General features: G+C 36.6%; 1 long non-coding RNA gene across 1 annotated transcript in view; it reads right to left on the reverse strand.

Annotated features, from left to right (window-relative positions):
* Window positions 1-12,295: 12,295 nt before the first annotated feature.
* Window positions 12,296-24,529, reverse strand: part of LOC140506235 (uncharacterized) — a 148,879-nt gene continuing 136,645 nt past the window's right edge. The window contains exon 3 of the long non-coding RNA XR_011967825.1: window positions 12,296-23,241. This is a non-coding gene — a long non-coding RNA (uncharacterized lncRNA). The remainder of the gene's footprint in view (window positions 23,242-24,529) is intronic.

Here is a 24,529-nt window from a genome sequence, read left to right on the forward strand (position 1 = left end):
TGAATAATATTTAAATTTAATCAAAACATCAGGAGTAGATTACAGATCTCCACTAACCCAGTGCTTTCTTTCTTCCTTCCTTCCTTTCTTCCTTTTTTCCTTTCTTTCTTTCTTCCTTTCTTTGTCCCTTCCTTTCTTCCTTCCTTCCTTCCTTCCTTCTTTCCTTTCTTTCTTTCTTTCTTTCTTTCTTTCTTTCTTTCTTTCTTTCTTTCTTTCCTTCTTCTTCTTCCTTCCTTCCTTCCTTCCTTCCTTCCTTCCTTCCTTCCTTCCTTCCTTCCTTCCTTCCTTCCTTCCTTCCTTTCTTTCTTTCTTTCTTTCTTTCTTTCTTTCTTTCTTCTTCTTTCTTTCTTTCTTTCTTTCTTTCTTTCTTTCTTTCTTCCTTCCTTCCTTCCTTCCTTCCTTCCTTCCTTCCTTCTTTCCTTTCTTTGTTTCTTTGTTTCTTTCTTTCTTTCTTTCTTTCTTTCTCTCTCTCTCTTTCTTTCTTCTTTCTTTCTTTCTTTCTTTCTTTCTTTCTTTCTTTCTTTCTTTCTTCCTTCCTTCCTTCCTTCCTTTCTTTCTTTCTTTCTTTCTTTCTTTCTTTCTTTCTTTCTTTCTTTCTTTCTTTCTTTCTTTCTTTCTTTCTTTCTTTCTTCTTTCCTTCCTTCCTTCCTTCCTTCCTTCCTTCCTTCCTTCCTTCCTTCCTTCCTTCCTTCTTTCTTTCTTTTCTTCTTTCTTTCTTTCTTTCTGGATCAGGCAATCATGATTGATTTGTGACATTTAATAGGTAATAATAAGCCAGTTTTCAAACTAGCAGTCTGGCAGACCAGATGACCTATATAGTATATAGGGTATCAAATTGAGATTATTTCCTTTAAGAGTTTTTTCTAATCATGTGCCCAAACTAATAGTCATAATCCGATGATTCTTAGGTTGCTTAATGGTGAAACCTCTGTTATCCATCCACAAGGAATGGACACTTCTAGAGAAGAGGGTCTTCTCTACAACAAGGTGTTAAAACCTTTCCAGTTTTATTTTCAATGTTTTTGATGATAGTATCTCAAGGAATTATAAATTTTTAAAATCTACATTTTACTTCTTATAATACAATTCATGTAATTTAATATTTTCTTGGTACTTCATGGTCATTATTAGAAGCATCAATTATTTTATCAATCTGAAGGTAACTGCAGATGTAGGCTCAGGTGCAGGTGCAAACAGAATATGACAAAGGTTGAATCACTTGACTTACACAACCTCTAACCATCTGCACAACAGAAATGTACTGGCTGGACAAAGTTATTATTGAAATTGAATGTACAACCATTTATCATTCACTTACCATGTGCTAAGTACTGTGGTAAGCACAGTACTGGGGATACAAATAGAAATCCCAATTTGCACTAGGGATACAGATAGAAAATTAATAATGCCCCAGCTCCCAAGGAGCTCATATTCTAACAAGGTGAGACAACACATAATGGAAGGTTCTTGTTCATATTCAGTTTATGGTAAGTGAAAATATCTTGGAATACTTAGGTTTGGGCAGGGAAAGTAGTAGGGCAGATGACAAGGTCATGAGGATCTTAGGAAGCAATGACAAGACATATGGTTCCCAATCAAGAGGATGATGGATCCAAAGTACAGGGTGGATTGGGGTTCTGTAATACCTCCAACAGAAGTGGGCTAGAATTCAGTTCACTATAGGTGTCAAACTTGCTAGGAATTGAGCAGTGAAACAATAATGATTGATGTTGCACATTGAGCCTGACTCAGACTAGTCTCCTGGCATTTTAGGTTTTATCAGAACAAAATAAGACACTTGTAGGTCATTCAACAGAGAGCAAAAAATAAGTATTGCTTAGGATAGGCACTGAGGACAACTTGATATGGTTTAGATGAGCAAAGCTTACTTATCATGAACCACAAGCCAAGTATCAGAGAAGGCACTTGAGGTCATTGGGTATCTCTTGTACTAAAACAATAACAAAGTGATATCAACAACCTGAGTCTTTAATCTACTGAAGCTTCTAAGCCTGGAGTCTAAGTCTTCCTATCTTTTAAGTAAAGTAATTATAACCCAATTCGGATGGAGAGAGGGGTCAAGATATTGCTCCTAGCATAATCCACCCATTGGTGGTAAGAACCTTAGAGTATGCTAGGGAATTTTTTACTACATAAATGACTTTAAGCCTGTAATTGGTCATCTATGACCTCTGTTATTCAAGAGACCCAAAATGAAAAAAACTAAAATATTAATATAGAAAATAAGCAAATCAATCAATAAATCAAAACTTAAATGCATAAATAAATATAGGTAAATGAATGAGAAAACAAATAGGTGACGGAAGGAAGGAAGGAAGGAAGGAAGGAAGGAAGGAAGGAAGGAAGGAAGGAAGGAAGGAAGGAAGGAAGGAAGGAAGGAAGGAAGGAAGGAAGGAAGGAAGGAAGGAAGGAAGGAAATGAGGAAGGAAAAACAGATATCAGTTCCCTAAAGTTCATCGTGAGCACTTTGAGAGCAAGGACTGCCTTTCTCCTTCTTTGTATCTCCATCAATTAGCATAGTGCCTGGCATATAGGAGATACTTAAAAATGCATATTGATCAATTATTGACTGACTGAAGGAGTGACTAAATATGGGACAGCCTTAGGAAGGGCTAGTTCATTTCTAAATGATCAGGTCCGTATGGTGGATGATGACAAATCTTTGCAGAAGTTGGTGGGTTTTTCAATGGAACATGATAACCAGGAATAGTAAAAGGAACATCAGAGCTATAGCAAATAATGTAATCTATCATATATCGTCATAGATTCTCATCACAGACCAGAAGAATTTCCCTGCAATATCATCTATTTAGTGTTCCTTTGTCCAGCAATAAAGACCTTTCCCATCCCAGGAACTTCATGGGTGAAATACAAAGACTTTAAGCAATGAGAACCCTCTGTGAGACTGTCACCTTTCTTCTGTGGACACTAGTTAGACACTTTCACCTCCCCTTTGTTGACAGAAAGTTCTCTAAATTCACCTTGCAGAGAAGTAGCAAAGTTTACCGAATGGTACACAGGCTGCAATGTGAAGGGAAACATCAATTCTAGTTTATACTTACTGATGGGATATAGTGGGGGAGGCAGATGGCACAGTGGATAGGTCACCAGGCCTGGAATCAGGTAGACCTGAGTTCAAACCTAGCCTCAGACACTTACTAGGTATGTGACACTGGCCAAATCACTTAACATTGTTTGCCTCAATTTCCTTATCTATAAAATGAGCTGGAGAAGAAAATGGCAAACCACTCCAGTATCTCTGCCAAGAAAACACCAAATGGAGTCATGAAGAGTCATACAATTGAAACAACTGAACAACAAAAATGGACTAAAGAGGGATTGCCTTTTGACATGGTACCTTTCAAGTACCCATTTTTTCTTTTTCTTTTTTTTTTTTGTGAATGAGCTGCCTGGGAACATCTTCATTCTCCATTACACTGGGTCTCCCAGTGACTCCATTCCACTCTACCTTCTGCCTACTGCTGTCAATGACCAATGGAGCCTGAACTTCTGACTTCCACCCCACTATCAGCAGCTTTTGAGTTTGCATCTGTACTGATGTACCTCTACGCCAAAGTCAACTGCTGCATTCCTGTGATGGGTTATGCCAAATGTTATTACTGCATCCTGAGATCTCCTGCCATATATTGGGGCAGAGTGTTACACTAGACCTAAGTGTTGAGGGGTAAATACTCCTGGAACTTAATTCTACCTACTCATGGCAGGCTTGACTGTGCCTCTCATGCACATGGTTGCTGTGGGTATGAGCTTCAAAACTGCCCTCCTGTGCAAGGTGGGAACACTGTGGGAGTTGCTGTTACTGGGATCTGATTCTATATGACTCTACAGAAAATATGATTGGTGTATTCCTAAGCCCCAAAGAAATGTTTGCTGGAGGACTGGGGTCTTCTACATCCTAGAACACCATCATCTTTCCACAATTACCACATCTATTAGGGAGAGTACTCAATATTTATCAAGAACTGCTGGGAAAAATGGACTACAGTGTGACAAAGATTAGGCTTATGTCAAAGAAAGGTCAATTTTGATGGCTGAAAGCTACCTAGTTAACTTGGGATTTACTAGTTATGCTTCTGTCTCAAAGGCCAAGCCTTAAACTGAAATCACTCTGGATCTCATGGATTGGTCCCTGCCCAAGCATCACTTAATGGTTGTATTTTGGGCCCCCCTGACTCAGAGTGAATGTAAATAGTAATTGTTTCTCTTTTGGCCCCCAACCCTGAGGGTATTCCCCTCCTAATTTGATCTTTTTTTAAAAAAATTACTATTAAACGGGTCATCCCTTGAATTACTTCTTAAAGTGACCTATTCATTGAATGGGCATTGCCTCACTCAAAGTTAGAATCTGAAAAGACCTTAGCTTAAAAGGGGTAAGGTCTTTCATTGCATCCTGGGTCATTTCCCATCCTCCTGATTGTTATCAGGCCACTGGATCCAGATGGCTCTGGAATGGAAAATGAGGCTAGTGACCTTATACAGTCCTTCCTCACTCAAATCAAAGTCAATTGTACTTTATGTCATTATATCCCTGATGTCATGGTCCTCTTCTAGAATGAAGGACAAACCACAACGTCTTAGGCTTATGCAAACTCCTCACATTATACACCAAAATCAACTCTAAATGTATAGATAATCTAGATAGAATAGGTCATCTCATTACAGAAAAAATTGAGGAGCAAGGGAGGAGCAAGGAATCATTTCAGGCGAAGGATTTATGATTAAAAGTCAACAGAGATCGCACAAGATAAAATGGACAGTTTTGATGACGTAAAAATAATATGCTTTGCCACAAACAAATCTTTTTCAGTTAAAACTAGAAGAGAATTTGATAAATAGGGGTTGGGATGAAGGAGAAAGGGATTGCAAGAAGTATTCTCTGTTAAAAGATGCACAGCTGAAACAAATAAGGAACAGATTCAAATTTATAAAAGCAAGAGGCATTCCTCATTAAATAAATGGTAAAAGCATAGAAATAGGAAGTTTTCAAAGGAAGAAACGCAAGCTATTAAATCACCTGAAAAATCACTCCAAATCACTAAAAACTAATGAAATGAAAATCAATGCAACTTTGAGGTTCCACCTCATACTCATCTGACTGACAAAGATGACAGAAGAGGAAAATAACAAATGTAGGCACTGAGGAAAAAAGATGCCTTACTACCCTATTAGTAGACCTCTGAATTTGTCCAATTATTTGAGAAAATAATTTGTAACCATGGCCAAAAATTTGCTTACCTGTGCATAAGCCTTCGACCAAGATAGCAGGCTTATCAGCTAAAAGATCAAAGAAAGAGGAAAAGGATCCCTACGTGCAAAAATACTTATAGGTGCTCTTTGGTAATGGTCAAAAATTGGAAATGATGGGCTTTCATGCTATTGGGGAATGGCTAAACAAATTATGATATGTGAATATAATGGAATATTATTGTGACATAAGAAATGATAAAATGGACAATTTCAGAGGAAAATGGAAAGATCTCTGTGAATTGATGCAGAACAAAGTGAACAAAACTAGAAGAATTGTTTATACGATGACAACCTTATGGAGAAAAATAACTTTGAGAGACTTTAGAACTCTGATCAATGGAATATAAACTACCAACCAGTCCATAAGACTGAAAATGAAACTCACCATTAGCCTTCTGCCAGAGAAGTGATAATTTAAAAATTCAAAGAGGGACATTCATTTTTGGACATGACCAATGTGGAAATTTGCTTTGCTACACCTTTGTGATGGATTTCTTTTTCTTTACTTTTTCCTCTTCCTTTGTCTTCCTTTCTTCTTTCTTTCCTTCCCTCCTTCTTTCTTTTCTTCTTTCTTTCTTTTCTTCCTTCTTTCCTTCTTTCTTTCTTTCCTTCTTTCTTTCTTTCCTTCTTTCTTTTTTTCCTTCTTTCATTGTTGTGTTTCCTGGGGGACCCTTTTGTCTTGGCCAGGAGAGGGAAAGGCTATTGTTGGTAATGATTTTTATCCTTCATTTTGGAAGAGCACCAGTGACATCCTGGGTTGATGTCTTTATTTGTGCATGAATTGGATTTAAATGAGTCAGTTGCACAAAGAAATCAGCCACACTTTGTCTTCAAAGTCATTGAATTCCAATGACAAGACAAAAAGTCAGTATAACTGGTGATGGCCTGAGATGCAGCGAATGACCTCACCACCTTTAACATCTGACCAACTCTAAGCATTCTACAATGCATGCTTCAGCCACCTTCCTGGCATTTGGGACAAATTGTTGTCATCTGAGTGTTCTGCCAGGGGAAATCTTCACATGCTTAGAGCAGGCATCCCCCTAACTCACTGACAAGTTTGAGGTCTGTCAGGTACCCTCAACCTGGTTTAACCCATCTGTGTGAGGTATTCAGACAGAACTAGCATCCCTGCTGTAAGGGTTTACCAAGCCTTTTCGGGGTTGCTCATACACCTTTGGTGTTGACCTGTCACCCTGTCACTCATCTGTGACTCCAAGAAGCTGTAGTATGGACAGTACCCATGCCCTGGTAAAAATGGCAACAGGCAATTTTTAAATACTATATCAATACTAGTTATTGTTTTATTATTATTGAAATCATAATTTTCAGTGACAAAAAAATAACTCAGTTTAATGGGTAGTTTATAGATCTACACTTGTCATTCACTGAATAAGGATATAACTTCAACTGGAGAACTACAAATGATTTTATGCCCTTTCAACAGCATTCAAAATCCTTACAGTCATTAAGTAGTATATAATATCACATTGTCAAGTGGACCAATTCCAGTAATTTCTGGCATACAGTGAAGTAGAAGCTGACAACTTGCCCATGTGTAGAACTCTCAGGCACAAAATTTTCAGCAGAAGCAGACACTAGAGTTTCCTTTCTCCCCACAAATTATCTTAAATTTATTTGGGACATATTTGATATGTGCTTATATATGAGCATATACCTGTAATTTACCCAAATAGAATGGAATTCTTTAAGATCACAGACTCTTTTATTTTTGTCTTTGAATTTCCAGCACCTTGCTCAAACCTTCACACACAACAGCTCAATGAGAAATGCTTTTGGATTACTGAATCCGTAGTCAGTTGCATGGAAACTCATATGTGCCCATTCTTTTCAAAGAAAAATATAGCAATTAGCTGAGACCTATTATTGTCATAATTATATGTTTTTCATCATTACTACACAGATTCAAAGGATCATACATTTAAAGTTGAAAGGTACCCCAGAGATCATCAAGGCCAGCTTCATTATGCAGACAAGGAAACGGAGGCACAGAAAAATGAAGTGTCTCACCCAACATCATGCATGTAGCATATAAAAAAGCTAGGATTTGAAACAAGGCCTTCTCACTCTAAATCTAGAACTCCTCATGATTAGGAATGTGTAAATTTCAAGTGAGACAGGGACAATATCTTATGTATTAATTATATATATACACATATATATCTCAGCACCTGACACAATGCTTTCTGCAAAATAGGTGTTCAATAAATACTCATTAATCCCCCAATTTAAAATATTAAAAGCTAGAGGGAAAGAATGTTTGGTAAAAAGTCTATGTGTAACAAAACATGTCACTACTTTTCAAACAGAAAATCATCTAACTCATTTTAAGGGCATGGTATTTTGAGAAATGGACTAATATGAGGGAGCAGTAATTGGACATATGCAGGGTTTTATTTTTTGATAGCTTATATTTTAACATGTTTGTTACTGCTGTTGATCTATTTAATATTTGAAAGAATGATTTCATTGTGTGTTCACCTTAAAGTCTTAATAGAACAACCATACTTTTTTAAATCCCATCTCTGAATAATTAAAGGGCCACTTTTAAAATGCTTTTTTAAAACATGAAGACATTCAACCATAGCAAAAAAATATGCTTTGATTATTTCTATATTCTTTCTCACCAATTTTATCTGGGCAATTGTTGGAATAAGTATGTACACAATTGTTTTTCTTTGGTACCCTATAATTTTCAGTATGCTATGTGATTTCTACCTTAATGAGTCACCTCAGCTTTATAATATTTATGTAGTCTAGATTTCCCCAAGATAGCTTTTTGAATATACCAATCTAACCCCCCAAAAATTATACTCTAAAAGTTCTATCCCCTCATATTGCTTTTCTGAAGAAAAACTGAAAGTTGGGATGGCAACTGATTAATAGAGGAGTAGGATTTGGGGGGATACCATCTGACAAATAGGTTAGTAAGATTAATGATATGATGGCCACCCTTAAAGGAATATCTGAGATTCTTAAGTTCTCACCCTGAGTTGAAGATATGAGATGAATAATCCAGAAAATGAAATATACCTAAATATACCTGAGTCATGTTCATGTAGAAGAGATCTTAGTGGATCTCCATAGTATCTTCTTTGACCTACCCACAAAAGCTGGCCACAAGCTTCCATGACTACCACTCAGGCTCAAAAGATATCTGAATAGCAAAAAAAATTTATTAATAAAGTCAGGATATGGAAAAAGACTATAGGATTACCAAGTTATGGAGGGAAACTTCCTTGGAGATTATAGATTCATAGATCTAAACCTGGAGAGACTTCAGAGGCCATGTTCTCTAATGCCTCATTTTATAATTAAGGAAACTGAGACCCAAGAAAATTTAGTTACTTGCCCAACAGTCAAGGAGCAAGCAACAGAATGAGAATCTGAACCACACTTCAACACATTGATTTTAGGACTCTCATCTGAACCCCTTAGTCTACACATATAACCCCAAATGGTCAATGTACCCAACAATCAGTACTTCAAGGATCTTTTGTGATTTTGCTTTTGTGTTTAATTCTTTTAAAATTGTATTTTGTTCCTGTCTCTGACCAACACCATCATTTCTAGTTAGTACAGAAAGTAAGTTAATAAGTAGCCAGTATAAATTAACAATAGTAGATAGTAAGGTGGACCTAGAAGTCATCTACAGATCATCCCAAATATCAAAGGAGCATAATTTGCAAACTATATAATATATTAACCAAAAAGCACACCCTGAGAATATGTGCTGAATTAGGACAAACCATTTAGGAATTATTGTTAGACTTTTCTGGTCCTATATTTAAAATTCAGATAAGTCTCTAGATATCTGAAGTAAGACGAGTAGAACACCAAATGTTACTGATAACTTTGAGATGATATGTATATGTTAAGATTAAAGTCTTAATGACAACTTTGAAATGATTTGGGTATGTTAATGAACTAACCTCAAGGTGCCATAGATAAGAATTAGCCTGACCACAACAACAGCCCTATAAAATGGAACCCCAAACTCCTGCCTTCTAAGTACTCTTCCATCTTCATCTGAGTCATTTCTGTAGACTGCTCCCAACTGTAGTCAATGGTTAAGTGAGTTACTTTCTGTGACTTTCCTCCACCCCATTGTCTTCCACTTGCTGTTTGCCTTCTTCCACTACTTTATCCTCAACTGCACCTTGTGTGTCTCCATACAACCTTTCACTGCTTATCTCAGGACTTTCCATGCTTTTTGCCCCATAACCTTTGTACCTTATTAAAGTGTAATTGCTGTTTCACTTCCAGCTACTATTGTGGTCTTTCCAAGTGAGTACTTAGAGAACCAGGCATGCCTACCTCATTTCATAATTTCACAAATTAAGTAGCATTTCAATATTTACTTTCCCAATATGGATAATAGCCCATTTAAATCTTAATGTATAAGTCTTAGGGAGTTGCTTCAGAATCAAGGAGGTTAAGTGACTTGTCTAGGGTCACATGGCTATTAAGCATCAAAGGCAAGATTTGGATCCATGTATTCTTGATTCCAAATCCAGTATCCCATTATATCACAATGTCTCCCATCCATGTTGGATTGGCATGTGAATCCCTAATCCACATACACAATTGTAAGTAATCAATATATTCAAAATGATCAGCTTAGTTAAGAAATTGATTTATATTTTAGAAAGCAATTTAGGATTAAATAACTAAAATATCCATACCCTTTGATCCAGAGTTCCACTATTAGGTATATACCTCAAGGAGGTTATTACAGGTGAAAATCTCCATACACTTCAAAATATTTTTTTTTTTGAAAAATTGGAAAGAAAGCAGATGCTGATCTAAGCAATGAATTGTAAAAATTGCAGTACATTAATGTAATGGAATATTGCTGTGCAAAGGGATGAATTCAAAGAAGCATGGAAAGACATATGAATTGATCAAGTTAAGTATAAGTAGTACAAAGAAAGGAATGTATACAATGACTATTATAATGTAAATGGAAAGAAGAACCACTAAAGAGCAATCAAAAATAAATGCTGCGGTTACAAAGAATAAGCATGACTACAAAGAAGAAATGTGAAAAGATACTTGCTGTACACATTTGTAAAAGTGGAAGCTCACAGGAGTGGTACATTGCATATTTTTCAGTTTTTTGATTCAATAATTTTTGCTTCATATATCCTTTTTCCCTAGTTTCTCTTTTTCTCTTTAAAATATTCTGCATTGGAGAAACTGCTGGGGGCAGAGTGAAGATGGTTCAATAAAAGCAGGGATTTGTTTGAACTCTCCCCTCAAATCCCCCAAATACCTGTAAAAAATGACTTTAAGCAAATTTTGGAGCTGCAGAACCGGTAGAATGACATAGTGAAACAAATCTCCAGCCCAGGACAGCCTAGAAGGTCAACAGGAAATGTCTATTGTGATGGGCTGGGAGGGAGCACAGTCCAGCACTGGATGTGATAGTGCAGATGAGGCCTTAACAGGCCTCAGGGGACTGAATCACTGGCAGCTGTGGCAGTTTTCAGACTTCTCGACCCTAAAATGCCTAGGACAACTTAGAAGATCAGTGGAAAAAAACTGTCAGATCTGTGTGAGAAAGAAGAATGGTCCAGCCCCAGCACCAGGGCAGCAGAGGGGGCAGAGGAGCCCTGGCAGCCACAGCAGCTGCAGCAGTGGCAGCAGCAACACCTGGTTCTGAAAGTTTAGGCCTACAGATTGTGGAGGGAGCAAGCAGCTGACAGAACACTCCCGCACCCCCATTGGAAGCAGAGAAATACCTTGACAAAGAACTCTAAGGTCAAGTAACTGAGTTGAGAAAGGAGCAAAAATTCCCCAAAAATCAGATTATAGAATCTTTCTTTGGTGACAAAAAAAGACTTAAAAATCCAACCAAAAGAAGGCAACAAATCAAAGTTCCTACATCTAAAACCTCCAAGAAAACTATGAAACAGTCTCAGGCCATGGAAGAACTCAAAAAGGATTTTGAAAATCAAGCAAGAGAAGTAGAGGAAAAATTGGGAATAGAAATGAGAGTGATACAAGAAAATCATGAAAAACAACTCAACTGCCTGCTAATGGAACCCAAAAATGCTGAAGTAATTAACACCTTAAAAAATAGACTAACACAAATGACAAAAGAGACCCAAAAGGCCAATGTGGATAAGAATGCCCTGAAAATGATCACGTAGAAAAAGAGGTCTAAAAGTTCACTGAAGAAAATAATTCCTTAAAAATTAGAATGGTGCAAATAGAAGCTAATGACTTTATGACAAATCAAGAAAGTATAAAACAAAACCAAAAGAATGAAAAAAAAGAAGACATTGTGAAATATCTCATTGGAAAAACAACTGACCTGGAAAATAGATCCAGGAGAGATAATTTAAAAATTATTGGACTACCTGAAAGCCTCTATCAAAACAAGAGCCTAGACATCGTCTTTCAAGAAATTATCAAGGAAAACTACCTTGATTTTCTAGAATGAGAGGGCAAAATAGATATTGAAAGAATCCTCTGATCAACTCCTGACAGATATCCCAAAAGGAAAACTCCTAGGAATATTATAGTCAAAGTCTAGAGTTCCTAAGTCAAGGAGATAATATTATAAGCAGCCAGAAAGAAACAATTTAAGTATTGTGGAAACACAATCAGACCAGCACATGATATAGCAGTTTCTACATTAAGGGATCAAAGGACTTGGAATATGATATTCCCAAAGTCAAAGGAACTAGAATTAAAATCAAGAATCACCTACCTAGCAAAACTGAACATAAAACTTCAGGAGAAATAAATGATCACTCTAAGAAATAGAAGATTTTCAAGCATTCGTGATGAAAAGATGAGAGCTAAATAGAAAATTTCACTTTCAGATACAAAAACCAAGAAAAACATGAAAAGGTAAACAGGAAAGAGTAATTGTAAGAGACTCACTCAAGGTAAACTGTTTACATTCCTATATTGAAAAATAATATTTGTAACCCTTGAGAGTTTTCTCAGTATTAGGGTAGTAGGAGGGATTATATATATATAGACAGAGGGCACAGGGTGGTTTAAATATGAAGGGATGATAACTAAAAAATAAAAGTAAGGGGAGAGGGGAATATATTAGGAGAAGGATAAAGGTAGAAATAAAATGGGATAAATTATATCTCACATAAAGGAGGCAAGAAAAAGCTTTTATAATGGAGAGGAAGAGGAGGAAGGTAAGAGGGAAAGAGTGAAGCTTATTCTCATCAGATTTGAATTAAGGAGGCAATAACATGCACACTCAATTTGGATGAAAAATCTATCTTACCCAACAAGAAAAGAGTAAGAGGATAAGTGGTAGGGAGGTGAGGGAGATGATAGAAGGGAGGGAGATGATAGAAGAAGGTAATCAGAAGTAAACACTTTTAAGTAGGACAGGGTGAAAAGAGAGAATAGAATAAATGGAGGGAAGGATAGGATGGAGAGAAATATAGTTACTTTTTCACATGACTGTTATGAAAGTGTTTTGTATGACTACACATGTATAACCTATATCAAATTCCTTGCCTTCTCAATGCAGGTGCATAGGAAGTGAGGAAGGGAAAGAAGTTGGAACTCAAAGTTTTAAAAACAAATGTTTTGTGCAATTGGGAAATAAGACATAAAGGCAATGGGGTATAGAAATATATCATGTCCTACAAGAAAATAGAGGGGAAAAAGCTAAAAGAAGTAGAGAGTGTGATAGAAGGCAGGGCAGATTGGGAGAAGAGGTAATCAGAATGCATGATGTGTTGGGGTGGAGGAAAGGAGAGATGGGAAGAAAAATTGGAACTCTAAATCTTGTTTAAGTGAATGTTGAAAACTAAAAGTAAATAAATAAATTAATTCAAAAAAAAATCTGTATTAGATGTCTTTCTAGGTGAGAATATACTAGACAAAACTTACATAATAAAAAAAAGATACTGATTTGTTTAAATGCTTACCTGATATTTCAACTGAAACAACCAGCTGTTGGACTGAATTGAAAGATCACTTTCTAATCTTATGCTCACGACAACCACATATTTGTAGTGGTATACCTTCTTCCTATCCTCCTAATCTCTGTCTGTTGAAGGTCTTCCCTTTCTCTTGGCCCAATTCAGGCACAAATAATGATACATGTAGGGGCATAAACACGGAATTTAGTTTTACCTGAGTAGACTCATCCAGTTGAAATGGAAGACTCAGTTTAAAAATAACAGTTAACATTTGTAAGAGGTATCTGCTTAGTCTTGACAATAGAAATAGGGTCAATGAATGGGAAAAGGACAAGAAGCAAACTTAGGTTATTTTATTTTCAAATAGTATTTTATTTTTCCCTAATTACATATTAAGAAAAAATTTAGCATTCATTTTTACACGATTTTGAGTGCCAAATTTTTCTCTCTCCCTCCCTTCCACTCTTCTGAAAATGGTAAGCAGTTTGATATCGTCTATCCATGTGCTATTATGTAAAACATATTTCCATGGTCATCACAGTTTAGAATAAGAAACAGATCAAAAGGGAGAAAAAAAGCACTAGAAAGAACAAATTAAGTGGAAAAAGTATGCTTTGACCTGCATTCAGACTTCAAAGTGCTTTATTTGGATATGGATAGTATTTTCCTTTATGAGTGTTGGATACTTGTCTTGGATCATTGAGTTGCTGAGAAGAGCTGAGTCATTCATTAAAGCACATATTTTTTCACTTAATTTATGATTTCTCATGTCCTACCCCCTTTTTTATGATCTCTTGGGGATACAGACTTAGTAGTGGTATTGTTGTATCAAAGGGTATGCACAGTTTGCTTGCCCTATGAGAATAGTTTCAAATTGCTCTCCAGAATGGTTGAAACAGTTCACAACTCTATCAACAAACAGTTTATTAGTGTCCCAATTTTTCCCCATCCTCTCCAACATTTATAATTTTCATTTTCTGTCATATTAGCCAATTTGATTGGTGTGAGGTGTTATTTTAGAGCTGTCTTAATTTGCATTTCTCTAATCAAATGTGGTTTAGAGCACTTTCTCCTATGTCTATAGACAGCTTTGATTTCTTCATCTGAAATCTGTTTATATCTTTTGACCATTTATCAAGTGGGGAATAGTTTATATTCTCATACATTTGACTCAGTTCCCCATATATTTTTGAAATGAGGACTTTATTAGAGAAGCTTGTTTCCCAGGTTTCTTCTTTTCCTCTAATCTTGGTTGCATTGGTTTCCTTGTACAAAAGCTTTTTAATTTAATATGATCAAAATTATCTATTCTGCATTTTGCAATGCTCTCTGTCTCTTGATTAGTGAATTCTTTCCCTCCCCATAAATCTGACAAATAAACTACTCCTTGCTTTTCTAATTTGATTGCTTCATTGTCTGTTATCAAGATAGTTTCCTTCCTTCTCTCTTTTGATAAGGTTTATTTTTACTTTTACTTTGTCTAAGATTAGAATTGCTATCTCTACTTTTTTTTCCCTTTTTTACTTGAGCCGAAGCACAATAGATTCTATTCCAGTCTCTTACCTTTACTCTGAGTGTGTCCCTCTGCTTCAAGTGTGTTTCTTGTAAACAAATGATATAGGATTCTGTTTTTTAATCCACTCTGCTCTCTGCTTCTGTTTTATGGAAGAGTTCATCCCAATCACATTCACAGTTATAGTTGCTACCTGTGTATTTCCCTCCATCCTATTCTTTCTCCTGTTTGTCCTCTCTCTCCTTTCACCCTTTCCTTCCTCACCAGTGTCTTGCTTCTGTCCACCACCTCCACTGATTTGTATTCCTTTCTGTCAGTCCGCACCATCCCCTTATTTAATCTCTTTCCCTCCTACTTTCCCGTCAGGTAAAATAGATTTATATATTTAACTGATTGTGTATGATAGTCTCTTTCTGAGCCAGTAGCAATGAGAGTAAGGTTAAAGCAATGCCTATCACCTACCCTGCCATTTCCCCTCTACTGTCATAGTTACAATTTACCTCATTCTACCACTTCCTTCCTTACTAAATCTATTGTAGTCCTTTTTCTCATTCTTTAATTTTTTATGTCATCTCCTCAAATTCACCTTATACCTATACTCTTTATGTATATTCCTTCTAACTAAATGTATAGTTAACTTTATGTATGTATATGTGTATATAACATAACTATTTGTATAACTAACTTCATGTATATATGTATATAACATAATTATGTATAGATGCATAATTTTATGTATATTCCTTCTAACTAATTCCTTCCTAAAACATGACACAATTTTTAAGAGTTGCAAGTATCATTTTTCCATGGATGAATGTAAACCGTTTAGCTCTACTGAATCTGATATGTTTTCTTTTCTCTTTTTACTTGTTTATGCTTCTCTTGGGTCTCAATATCAAAGGTCAATTTTTTGGTTTAATTCTGGTCTTCTTATGAAAACTTAAAATTCTTGTATTTCATTGAATGACCTCCCCCACCCTCACTCCACCCTGCCTTGGTGTATTATGCTTAATTTTGCTGGGTGAGTCCTGGTTGTAGTTCTGTCTCCTTTGCCCTCTGCAGTATCATTTCATGATGTCTGATTCTTTTGTGTTGCAACTGCCAAGTCCTGAGTGATCCTGACTGTGACTCTGATATTTGAATTATTTATTCCTGGCCACTTGCCATGTTTTTTTCTTTAACCTGAAATTTGGCTATAATGTTCCTTGAGTTTTTATTTTGGAGTATCTTTCCTGAGGTGGATTCTTTCAGTGCCTGCCTATTTTACCTTCTGGTTGCAGGACATCAGAGCAGTTACCCTTGATGATTTTTTGAAAGAAACTTTCAAGGTCCTCCTTTTGATTGTAGCTTTTAGGTAGTCCAATGATTCTGAGATTGTCTTTCCTGGATCTATTTTCCAGGTCATATTTTACCTACGAGGTACTTTATATTTTCTTCCATTTTTTTCATTCTTTTGAATTTGTTTGACTTATTCATGATGTTTCACAGGGTCATTAACTTCTTCTTGGGCAATTCTAACTTTTAAGATGTTATTTTCCTTAATTAACTTTTTGTACTTTCTTTTCCATTTAGCCAGTTATAGTCTTTAAGGAGCTGTTTTTGTTCGTGGATTTTGGTGTCTCCTTTTCCATTTGACCAACACTATTTTTAAGTGGTTGTTGTCTTTTTCCAAGCTGTTGAGTCTTTTTTTTCATAGTTCTCTTGCAATACACTCATTTCTTTTCCTAATTTTTCTTCTACCTCTCTTATATGACTTTAAGTGCCTTTTTGAGCTCTTCCATGACTTATTTCTGGGCTCAGGATCATTTCCTGCTTTTCTTTGGGGTTTTGCCCATAGGGGTTTTGACATTCTTGTCCTCTTCTGACTTTGTGTCTTGATTTTCCCTGTCACCATAATAATTTTCTGTGGCCAGATTTTATTTTGTTGTTTTTTGTTCATCTTTTATTTGTTTTTGGTTTTTTCTCTTTCTTTTAAATGTAAACTCTGCACTCAGGGTGGAAGGGGTACTGTCTCAGACTTCTGGTGCTAGTGCTGCAGGTTCTGGCTATTTACCTGGAACTGTACTAATGTTGCCCTGAGGCCTACAGGGGACCCTCATGTCTCGTTATGCTCTGGGGGGTGGGAGATGGCTGGTGCTACTGGAGGCTCTAGGGGTCTAGCAGCTTACCTGGTGCTAAACTGGGGTCTTAGTGGTGTCTGGTATGTGCTGAGGTCTGGTGTAGTATTTCTGTGTTTTCCAATGACCACACTGGCGGTTTGGCCTCTGGAGGCTGCCTGTTTGTCTAGAGTTACACTGAAGCATGGAGAGTCAAGTGCTGGCTGGTAATTGTCTGTTTGCTTAGGCACCCATGGAGTTGGTGTCTACATGTTTGCCCAGGGACTTTGCTGTGGCAGTTGAAGTTCTGGCTTCTAGAGGATGACTGTTTGCCTGGTGCTACTCTGAAACATGTGGTGGTGCTCATGGTGGTTCTTGGGGTTGGCATCTGCTAGTTCTCCTAGCTATGCTAAGGCATATGGGAGATCCTGGGGTTGGTATTTCCCTGCTCCACCACACTGGGGCTGTTTTGCTGCTGGCTTATTGGAATGCTTCCTTTCCTTGACTGTACTTCCTTTTCACCCAAGATAGACCTTTCTTGTTGATCCTATGAATTTCTTGGGTTAAAATGATTATTTCACTCCATCTTTTTGTTGGTTCTGCTATTCCAGGATCTATTTTGGGACTCTATTTTATGGCTGATTGGCGGTAAGTATCAGAGAATTACATAGATTTAAGACTTATTCCACGACTACTCCTGGAAGTAAATTTGGCATATTTTAAGGAAAAACTTTCTAATAATTAGAGCTGTCCTAAAATAGAGTGGGTGACTTGAGAATTTAAGTGGATTCTTTACTCCAGATGGTCTTTGAGAAAAGTTTAGATGGCCTCTTGTCTGATTTACTTTCTGTATATATCTTATATATCCCTAGATATTTAAATAGATATTTAAATGTTCTCTCTCTCATTAATATGTACATCCCTTGAGTCTTGTAGTTGCTTGTTTTGTACCCTCCTCCACTTGCCCTACCACATTTCTTTTGTTAACTCTGTTAACATAAGGAAATAAGATCTTTAAATAGGTTCAATTAGGTCAGATCTTTTCTCTCTCTCTTTTTTTTTTGTAAACCATTTATCTGATGCCATTATGAAATTGTGAAACATAGTATTTAGTGTACTGCCTGGCATATGGAAAATATTTAAACACTTGTTGAATAAACATGGATAAATGGATGAAAATACATAAATATCATAGAGGTGATTCTTATTCAGATAAAATTTGACCAGATGGCTCCTGAGAGCTCTTCCCCCAGAGATTCTGTGACTCTGAATGACTTAAAGCACTAAATCCATCTTCTTTCTCATTCTAAATGTGAATCCAGTTTTATTTAAATCTAAGCTACTCAAGACTCATTGACTCTGACTCCAATATAAGGCAACTTGACTGCTTTTGTTGTCTTAAAAGCACTTTCAAGCTCAGGTTTGTATGACTATAGCTCCAGTAGAGAATTTCACCTTATAACCCAGGGTTATACTACTTGTGAACCCCAAGAACAAATTTCATTCAGTACAAAACTTCAGATCCACTAGAAAATTACAGAACACGAGGAAGTTTCTGCCTGTGGAGGGCAAGGTTAACGTACAGCCTATTTTGTATCCTCTGAGCTAACATTAAGTAACAAGTTCTTTAAGCAAGTTTAAATTAGGTCAGACTTTTGTTTGGTCAACCATTTACCTGGCACCACTACAAAAATCTCTCCATTCAAATTACAGTGTGCTGGAGTGCTGCAAAAGCTGTTTTCTAAGCCTTATTATATTAGGAAATCAAAGATGACCTAATCAATTTTGAGCACTTTTTAAAAATACCTTAGAATTGAGTAAAGGGAAGGGTTGTGTTGAGGTCATTTACATGAGCTTATTCAATATGAAAGACCTTCTTTATTTCTCTAAAATGTGGGAGCAATGCAAATCTTTGTCCACTTTCATATGCAAATAACTATCATTTTGAGTATTTACTGATCCCAACAATGTAATTTAATAGCTCACATTTGTATAATAGTGATAGCGACTTTCTCCACTAAAACACACCTCAGATGCTTTAGCATGGCTTGGGGATGACCCCTGAGTTCTGAAAAACTATGTCTGCAGATTGCAAGCCCTAGCAGTTCCTACCCAATTACAGATACTTCTAGGACAGATCTGTAGGTCTGTACTCTAACAACCAGCTTAGTCTAACTAAGTTTAGAGAGTTTTTTTACAGTAAGGCTAGGCACCAATTAAAGATGGGGGGGGGGGGGCATTGGAATAAATTAATTCATTCATCTTTGTAATTCCGAAACAGGGAATGAGGTATCTTGCTCACTGAGTAAATAAGGGAGTGCAAACTCTCCCAGTTCATTATATCTAGATAACTCCAGACTAGACCATGCTTCACTTCTCATCCAGCCCTTCACTTAGAGTTGTTATCTGCTTCCAGTCATCCATGTATCCTCCTACTGGTAGTCTGTCACCTTTTCACCTCTCCACTTTTGCTTCATGTAGAATAATCAAACCAATATGAACAATGCTTTTGGAAAGAACATGCCAGTGGATTATCCTATTGATCAACTCATCATTGTTGTGATGGTCCATATCCAAACTCACTCTGTGACCACCACTATCCCATTACACTTTTATATCCTTGAGGTTAGAGGCTTTATTATTATTTTTTATTTGTATGCCTAGTTCTTAAAATAGCAAGCATTTTTTTTATCCATTCTTTCAGTCAGTCAGTCCGTAATATTAAAATGAGAAGCCATGTATTATAATGGGAAGTTTGCAGACACTTGAGCTAGGAGATACCTGGCTTCAAAGCCTGGTATTAAGATTTAACTGTGTGACTTGAATAAGTGACTAAGCATCTCTGACCCTCAATTTGATGTTCTATAAAGTAGGGATAATAACAATTGTACTTGCCTAAGTTACATGATTGTTGTGAAGAGGGCCCTACATTACCTTTAACAGGCTATATAAATGAGAGCTATATAGTTAGAGGCTTACATTCTGTATCAGGTAAAATGGTACTCAATTCAATGAAATCTTTCAAAACTTAACATATTTATGTCATGATTATAAGTTACACAATTATTTTTTTTTTCACAAAAGTTCTATAAAATGAGTATCGCAAGCATTGTTATTCCAATTTTACAGATGACAAAACTAAGAGATAAGTCATCTATGGACTTAAATTTTTAAGTTCCAAACCCAGGGCTCTTTCTAGTAATTTTAAGCTATGTAGTAGTTTAACTGAGATGACATGTTCTTTGAAATATGTTTTTATTAGAAAAAACCATTACTGAATTTCTTTTTCGAGAAATAGTACAAAAGTCAAGGTCGCACCAGTGGCAATAAACTGCAATTAGTCAAGGCTAACACTACATTCAGAATATCTATTTATGGTTCATTTCTCAATTAGCCCTAAGATTATATTAGTGAGTACTATTCTTTCCCTTTCAGAAATCACAATGTACTTTGCTTACCTCTGGTTCTTATAATACATTATTTTCAATTATTGTTATTTGTTCATATGTCATATTTAGCCTACTAACCAGTATCCTTCATGAGGGCATGGGTTATACTATCTAAAACATATTTCTACCTCTCCTTCCACTTGTTCCTTAGTCCAGTTCTCTACACACATTCAGCGTTCAAATGGTGAACTGACAAAGAATAACTAAACTTTCGTCCTTCTTTTCCCTATCACTTGTCCCTCAGGGTGTTCAAGGGGACTTCTACCTCTGGTGATAGGACTTGCTGAGCCCTTTTGGGGGATGCTTATCCACTTTTGTCATCCACTTGATTCACCCAACCCTCACCTATGGCTTTAAAAATGATAGAGCATGCGCAATAAAACCATCTCAGCAGAGACTAAACTAGGTCAAGGAAAACTGTGGGTGAGTTAGGGGGATGTCTATCCCCAAAATGTGAAGACTTCCATCAGTGGAATGGGTGGATAAGAACAATTTGTTCCAGTGGCCATGAAAGCAGCTGAAGCAGGTACTGTGGAATACTTAGAGGTTTGTCAAACATTGAAGAGGCCAAGGTCATCCAATGCATCCTGAGTTGTCACCAGTTTTCTTGACTTCTGTCCTGTCACTGGGCTTTGAAAACTCTGGGTAAAAGGGTGACTGGGGATTTTGTGCAACAATGCTTCCTTTTAATCCGACTCATGTACAAATAAAACATAATTGGTCCTCTTCAGAAATGAAGAACAAACAGCAATAACCACCTGTCCCTGGTTCCTGAAATAGTGCTGGTTCAATTGGCCGAACCAGTCCGCACCAGACAGTAACAAATAAAAAAAGCTTCTTATTTTGTGTATTTGAAGAAGATTAGGCGTCTTCTCCGGAGACCCTTAAGGTAACACAGAGAAAGGCAAAGGCACAAGGAAATACAATCCTCATCCCCCCACCTCCCAAAATAAACTAGCCCACTGACCTCCCAGATACTTAGCGAGAAAATAGTATATATATTTATACATGAAAAGAAAGGCAGACTCAGGTGAAACTTCCTAGCCAGACTTTCCCTGTATTAGTAGGATCAGGCTGTATTCTTGCATTACTGAGATGAATCTTTTCTTTTTTTAAAATCATAAAAATAAAACCTAACAAAGTGTTGTATTTAACTAGCAAAGGAAATGGAAGCTTCTAGCTTGCAAAATTTCAGGCTTAGAATGTTTCAGATGTCAGAGATTCTGGAGAAGAAGCAGAGCAGTAAGAGGTGGGTATCAGGCCAGAGGAAAGGACCTGGCTTGGAAATAAGCAGTCTGCTCTACAGAAAATATCCATAATTGGGCTCTTTGACCCTGCAGGTACTCCTCACCTCTGTCAAGGAGAGAGGGACAGGAACTTAAGGAAATCTAGCCCTTTTCGTTGTTCATGGTCCTTTTTACATTAAACTAGTTGCTAAAAGAATGTCACAAGTTCAAGATTCTGAACTCTTTTGCATTTAGCTTAACTATGTTTAATTCATCTAGAATAGAGAGAAGGAGAAGGGAGTAAGCATTTATATAGCACCAACTACCTACCGGGCACTGTGCTTAGTGCTCTACATGTATCATCGCATTTGGCTTTCAGAAAAATTAGTGAATTGGTGACATTTACTTGTGGCAATCTTTTTTTCACTGTAGAGGACTAATTTCATTTCTAAATATTTTATTTCTCCATATACACCCTGAGAAAGAATCCCATATTGTGTTGTTGTCTTTCACCTTACTGCATCCAGGTTCTGGACTCTGATTCACCTAAGAACAATAAATATCCCATGATGTCCACCTTTATCATCTGCCTACCCCCAACAGAATTTACCTGTTCTGTATCCCATCCCTTCTAGGACTTGTAAGGTCTGGTAAGGGCCTAGAAACTAAACAGTGTAATTGGGTAACGTTTACATGGAAACAGGGATTTTCTGAGATAGGGAACTCCTGAGAAAAGGGACATAATAATTTAATTCTATTTTATAAATGTTTATTAGGCACCTACTATTTGCTAGGCATTGTGTTAAATGCCGTATACAGAAATAAGTTTAAGACAATCCCTGTTCTCAAGGACAATCCCTGTCCTCATACAAATAAAATAGATAACACAGAGGATTGAGAGTAGGAAGATCTGAGTTCTATTTCCAGCTCTGACATAGACTAGTCTTAGACATGCTGTAACACCTTTAAATTTCAATTTCCTCACATAAAATGAAAGGCCCATTCCAGTTACTGTGGCACATTTTATCACTCAAATCCTATGCCTTGGCCACTTGTATTCACCCCTGCCAGGTGGCTGCCTGTTCTGCTGATACAGAGGGGTGGTAGTTAAGCATTCTGATGGTACTGAGAAACCAAGGAAGAGAAAACTTAAGCATGTTCTTTAAATCCCTCCCTTTCCCCAAATCTACGTTTGGTCTGTCATGTAAAAAAACCAAAAACACAGTGATGGCTAAGTCATTTCTCAGAAACAACATGAAGACATGAATACAGAGGGCAGAGTTCTATCTGAAACAACCAGAAGAAGGCTCATGTATACCTTAAATGCCATTTGCTACACTCTATACTGAAGAGTGGCCAACCTTACTACTTCCTATGTATCAACTCAGTGAAAGATGGTAGTATAAAATACATAGTCAAGAGAATGACAGGTGGGTATTCAGGCATTCACAAGGAGTGTTATTTTTAAGACATAACTAATAATAGGTATCTTTAAGAAAAAAGAACAAAACAAATGCTGAAATGGGAAAGGCATGCTATAACATCAATAACATTAACAACCCATACTTTTTTGCAAGGCATTTTATTTATATTTCACCTGATCCTCAAAATAACCCTGTGGAACAGCTAAGTGGCACAGGAGATAGAGGGATGGCTCTGGAGTCAAGGGTACCTCAGTTCAAATCTGACTTCAGACACTTACCTAGTGTGTGACCCTGGAAAAGTCACAGCCTCCACTGCCTAAAAGAAACAACAAAAACCACAATAAAAAAAAGACAAACACCACCACCAACGAATGCAGACAACAAAACCCTGCGAGGTAGATGCTACCCTCTCCATTTTGCAAAAGGGGAAACTAAGTCTGAGAGATGTTAAGTGATTGCCCAGGATCAGGTGCTGGGTAAGTGGGATTTGGACTCAGGTCTTCTTGATTCTAATTCCAAGACTTTATGCACCCTGCTTTCTAGCTACAAATGTAATGAAAAGCAGGCTGAATTTGATATCTGGATTCAAGCTCTGGATTTTCTAATTTACTTTTTTATAGTCACCTTGTCATTTTTCTCTTGGAGCTTTAGTTTCTTTATGTGTAAAGCAAAGATAATAATATTTCAAAAATCAACATCACAATATTTCTGCAAGGATCAAAAGAGGCTATTCGTGGAAGGTTCTAATAAATGACAGCTGTCTTGATATATACCAGAAAATTGGCCATGAGGTGATGACTTTTTAATTCTACCACAGAAACCCTTTAAGGCCATTTTCTCTTGGAGGTAATACTCACAGTGGTGAAATAATAAAAATATTTTTAATTACATTTTATGTTATTTCTAGATTTTTCTCCTCCTGACCTCCCCAAAGCTGTAGATAAGACAAGCAATATAATATAAAACCCATTACAAAAATGAAATCATGTAAAATAAATTTCTGCTTTAGTCATCTTAAAAAATAAAAAAAGTATGAATGGTTAAAAGTTCTTATGAGTGACAGTAAATCACATTTTGGATGAACAGTAGGTTTGGAAGATCAAAGGAATGCTTTCAAATTTCACCTCTGCTGGTTATTTCCTGTGTTACCTGGTCATTCAAGTCAACCTCTCTAGTTCTAAGTTTTCTTAGTTGTAAAGCAAGGGTGACAGGTTATGTGAATTCTAAGGATGCTTCCTAGCATGAAGAATGTGAAGTAAGTAGATACAAGGAGAGACAGGTATTTATATCAATTGGCATTTATTAAGAATGTGTTCTGTTACTAAAATTATACTGGACATGACATTTTAGACAAGGGCTCCATAAATCCAAGCAAAAAAAATGAAACATTTAATCAAAGTATTTTTCTAGAACCATACAGGCATGCCCACCTCAACAAACAAGCAAATGAAACAAAACAAAAAACCTCTATTTCAATTGTTTGATTCTCCAAAAAACAGTAAATTAAACTCTGAATTGCAACAATTGTAAATGCTCACTAAACATTTAATAACTGATTCAAAAAACCATTCAATCTGTCTTAAGGATATTCCTGGTTATCTATT

Source organism: Notamacropus eugenii, chromosome 5, assembly GCF_028372415.1.
Source record: "Notamacropus eugenii isolate mMacEug1 chromosome 5, mMacEug1.pri_v2, whole genome shotgun sequence".
NCBI classification, from domain to species: domain Eukaryota; kingdom Metazoa; phylum Chordata; class Mammalia; order Diprotodontia; family Macropodidae; genus Notamacropus; species Notamacropus eugenii.